This window comes from Panthera tigris, chromosome D2 (assembly GCF_018350195.1).
Source record: "Panthera tigris isolate Pti1 chromosome D2, P.tigris_Pti1_mat1.1, whole genome shotgun sequence".
Classification (NCBI taxonomy): domain Eukaryota; kingdom Metazoa; phylum Chordata; class Mammalia; order Carnivora; family Felidae; genus Panthera; species Panthera tigris.
The window spans coordinates 13,621,184-13,626,084 of NC_056670.1; the positions used below are offsets into that span (position 1 = coordinate 13,621,184).

At 52.7% G+C, this 4,901-nt stretch overlaps 1 long non-coding RNA gene across 1 annotated transcript; it reads left to right on the forward strand.

The window, feature by feature from the left end:
* Positions 1-319: 319 nt before the first annotated feature.
* On the forward strand, positions 320-2,913 carry LOC122232005. Its single transcript, XR_006209319.1, has 3 exons — positions 320-386; positions 622-797; positions 2,745-2,913. It is a non-coding gene; the product is annotated as an uncharacterized LOC122232005 (long non-coding RNA).
* Positions 2,914-4,901: the final 1,988 nt, after the last annotated feature.

A 4,901-nucleotide genomic window follows, 5' to 3' on the forward strand; every position in this document is an offset into this window, starting at 1 on the left:
TGCGTCTTGATGTCCCTCCCATCCTGCATTCCGCTTCCTCAAGGATAAAGGTGTTCTTTGCACACCTTTCCTCAGGCCAAGGCTTTTCAGTTTCCTCTGCACTGGCCTTTGTTACCAAGTCCGGTCTCCTCCCTGGAGAGCAGCTTCCTGTTTGTGCTCTTCCTGCCAAGGAGCTCCATCAGTCAGCTGCCTGGGCCCCCTTCCTGGCCCAGCCCCTTCTTACTGTGTGGTCTTAAAGCAGGTCACTTCACCTCTCCCTATCTTTCTCTGTAAAACCCAGATAATACTACTTCCAGAATAAAGAAAGGGTTTTCTTTAAGCCCTTTGAGCTTCAGATGGAGGCACCACAGCCCTGCCCGGGGCCGCGCCGGCCACCATGTGATTAGGTAATGTGAGACGCGGCTCATTATGCTTTGTCTGCAATGAATGCGGCCCGGCCACAAAGCGCTGGAACTTTCGGTTACATTGAAACCCCCGCGGTAAGCGGGGATTGCCTTACACTCCAATAAAGCACACCAGAAAAGAGCAGTCATTTTGACTAACCCAGTCCTCAATGAACACTCGCATTTGATTTCTTCTGCTGAGTAGAAGACGGGTAAGTAAGACACGACCTATTTACAGGTGGAGGGACCTGTATCCCCAGACCAGCATCCCCAGAAGCTTCCTCTGCAAGACACAGAAGACTCCCGGGCAGTCGGCCTTGCTGGGCAGGGCGGGAGCTATGCCTGTGCAGAGATGAGGAGAAGTCAATGGCTGCCATACATTGACCTCCTACTACGTGCCAAGAATTATGCTAGGTATGTTTTTCCATCCCAAACCCTCAAGATAACTGTATTAAACCCTAGCTACGTTCTGAGAACAAAAGGAAACAAAAACACCCGCTAATCTTTGTACATTTTTCACCGTAATGAAAGCCTATCTATTTGGGCCCCGTAGATCTGAGCCCAGAATTTTGGCCGGAGGCCTCCTCCCTGATCCTCAGGCTTTAAGACCACACAGCATGGGTCAGCAAACCACAAAGGGAAGGCTTACTTTTCTCACCCTGACCCAGACCTCTGAAGGCTTCCTGATGACGCCTTGGGCAGGGCTCACTCAGCTTGACAAACTTTTACCCAGAACCCTCTGATCCCATTTTGATGAATGAAGTCAAAACCCCAGTGGGTTCACTCATCTGGCTGCTATAGCACAGCCAGTCAAAGGTAGGTCTTGGCTGCGTTTTCCTGCGAGCTGCTTAGGAACTGGGGGTGTGCTGGGGAAGGGCCAGAAGGGACTCTGGAATCAGGGAAGATACGGGCACGTACCCTTCTGGCTGGGGCTTCTCCGATTAGGCCAAGGATCAGGTGCATGGAAAGAACAGGCTGGGGATGAGATGGGTGAAGAATTTCCCTTGGTGAGAGAAGAGGGAGGGGTCCACAGGACTGGAGGCTTGGATCAGATCCTCCAGTGATGCCTAGAGGCTGGGGCTTCTGGAGGTCCCAGGTAAGGAGACAGCTCTGCTCCCTGGGGAGGAGTCTATTATGTCAATTGCTGGGAAACATGGTTAGTTGAACTGACTCTCTATTGCCCTGGCATGTGGGGGGAGGGGGGGAGCGGGGGTCCTGTTGTTAGGGAAACCATGGAGAGGAAGGAAACAAAACGCTTTGGATGGGTGCTGCACTCCCCTGGGTCCGCCTGCTGGGTGCTGATTGGACAGCCCGCCCAGAAGAGGTTTCATGTTATGCAGGCAACTGTTGTTGCCCAGAGAGCCCAGGGCTGCCTCGCTCCCTCGGGAGCTGATGTTTCGGGAACCGTGGAAGCAGCTGGTTTATGGAAGCGTCAAACAACGTGAGCTGTGGAATCTGCCAAATCCCAAACAGCTCTTGCCAAGCACCCTTTCTTCTAGATTTCGAACTCATCTGTGTTTCAAAAGCAATTTTGTTTAAATGGCTTATCCCCCCTACTCCCAATCTGTGGGAAGCTGCCACGCGCAGGCAGGAAAGGGACTCTCCAGGGTCCATTCGCGATGGCTGCTGTGAGCCAGAACCCGGGGCTGAGGCCGCATAGGAGTCAAGGGCCCGCATTCCTAGGAGGGGGTGGGGGGGGGGGGTGCCTGCAAGGGAACACAGAGGGCAGGTGTGTGGCTCCTCAGTCCCCTGGCTTAGGTCTCCAGGCAGATAATTTTGCAACTTTCAATTCCTAACCCAGCCAGCATTGTTTGTACTTGGGACAAGTCATTCGAGCGTGGGGACTAGGAACACGTCATGTATTATCTTCACTTCTCTAAGAAAGGTGTGGGGCTTCCCTTGAATGAATGAATGAATGAATGGGCTTATGGTGTCGGCCATTGGCAAATTCTGTAGCTCCCTGCCCACCCAAGGACTTCTCCAAGGAGCATCTGGAGGCTCCTTACAGGGAACCTGGTCCTGAGGACATGCGTATCATGTAGCCCTCTATCACGCCGTCTTGTCCAGACCCTAGGGGTTCTGGGAGAGAGGGGGAAGAGCAACAACGCCTCCAGACATTGGGCAAACCGCTGGTCTAATTCATTCACTATGGCGACTTTTTCATCCGTAGGCCTGGCACTGCTTGTGTAGTTGGGTCTGTGAAGGTTCCCTTTCAAGTAGGACAGCTGCTTGGCGTTCTGGGCTCACCATGTGGAGGGCAGATGAGACATCCTCTCGGAACACACTTGTTGGTGGGCAGCAAAGTCGAAAGGCAAACCCCCACGAAACCTTGCTAACTTCTTTTTCTTTTTGACTTTCCAGATCTCAGTACCCATCTGGATACTTCATTAGGGTCCTAAGACATCTGGGGACCAGCGATGGAAGAAACGTGCTTGTGTCGGGTGCCTATCGTACGCCCGCACTGTGCTGAGCCCTTTCCAATATGGTATCTCGGATGGTCCCCCACCAAAAAAAAAAAAAAGAAAAGAAAAGAAAAAAAGAGAAAAGAAAACCTGCCAGAGTGGAATTATCATTTCCATTTTATAAGTGAGGAAACAGGCTCAGAGAGGCTGAGTGACCTACCCAAGGTCACACAGGTGGGAAATAGCAGTTCCTGAATTTGAACCAAGATGATGACATTGTCAAGGGGCAGTTTGGGAGGTTTTCATTGCGGCCCCATCTCCGGCAGCAACGTCCTTCCCCATGACATCCCCCTCCCCCAAATAAATACACAGTCTGAGTAAGAAGAATATGCAGGGGACACGATGACACTTTAGGGGTTCCCCTGCCTCCTCCCTTTCACAGAGATGGCTGCTCCAAGCCCCTCTGCACAGACACCCTGGAGTCCCCACTAAATCAAGATCCGTCTGACTCTGAAGGACAGGTCCTCCCAATACAACCGGACGTCAGTTCTCTTCGATTCCTACCAAGAAGACCTTTGCTTTCTTAAAACCTTTACGTAGAAGAGCCAGTCAGTCAGTGTAGGATTCCCCTAACGGAGACCCGAACCACAGATTCCAGAATTTCACCAGCCTACCCAAGGTCGCCAGCCCAGGAAATGCCCCACACTTCTCAGGGAACAGTGATGCATCGCATCCTGGCGGGGAGCATGGGCCTGAAGAAGCACAGCATTAGTGATGTAGATTAGAGTTTCAATTTATGTTGAAGCATCTGCTGGCCAAGGTCCAGTTCATTTTGGGTTCCAGCTAAATTTATTCGGCCTCAGGCGCCTGGGTGGCTCAGTCGGTTGAGCATCTGACTTCAGCTCTGGTCGTGATCTCCACAGTCCGTGGGTTCCAACCCCGCATCGGGCTCCGTGCTGACAGCTCGGAGCCTGGAGCCTGCTTCGGATTCTGTGTCTCCCTCTCTCTCTGCCCCTCCTGTGCTCATGCTCTGTCTCTCTCTCTCTCAAAAATAAATAAACATTAAAAAAAAATTAAAAAAAAATCTGTTTGGTCTCTAGATATAGAGACCAGGGGTGTTTAATGTGGCCGTCCTGACACGGCTCTTCCCTCCGTGCCACCCACCCTCCACCCTGGAAGTGTGTCAGGGACCCAGGGTCAAGGTCAGCCATGGCCTTGTATTTCAGACAGGAATTCGTTTTCAGGTTATATGTTCACAAGTGAAGGGCTTGTCATGGGCTGGCTGGAGAATGCAAAAACAAGCCAAGATCCCGGGAATTCAGAAACATGAATAAGCGTGAGTACCTTTGACCTGCTCCCTGCTTCCTCGGGAGGCCTATGCCTGATGCTGTTACTATTTTATGCTCCTAGATCTCCGTATAGTCGCGAAGCACTTTTACAGACAGGACTTAGTTTTGACCCGCAAGCACTACTGTGCCCATTTTAAAGATGAGACATTGGAGACACCAGGAGGTGAACGGCTTTGCCCAAGGTCACGGGGTCAGTAAGTCCAGGAGAGGAGAGGCTCACATCCGCTGATTTCATGCCCGCCCGGCACTCTGTGCATCAGATCTGGAGTGTTCTCCCTAAAAGGGCAAAGGGCCAACGCGACCTTTGAGGAGCCTGGTTAGTTGGCCTTGGCCTAAGACCTGGTGCTTCAGAGTTGAGTTTGATGCTGTTTTGCATCTGCGTGGCCATCCTAGGCAGGCACTGCATCTACGTCAAGGTGCGGGCACAACCTCTAGAGAAGAGGTGGCTTCTAGTGAGCCGCAGGCCAGGTCACCTGAAGGGGCTCTGTTGGCCTCCCCCTGATGGGAGCTGACCGAGGTGGGGAAGGGGGAGACGGCGCTTGGGGTAAGCAACGGTCTCCATCAGCTTCTGAACGACCAGTGCGCTCCGTCCCTCCTCCCCGTGGCAGCCTGAGAAGGTGACGGTCTCTGAGGTGGTGTTTGGGTGACAGGGGGCTGCCCGGGTCTGATTGTTTTCTGCTGAGGCCATCTTGGGACTACCGCCGTGGGCTACCTGGAGCGCCATCCGAGGAACATAAGGCACATCGATGTGGCTGTGGTTCCTGGGA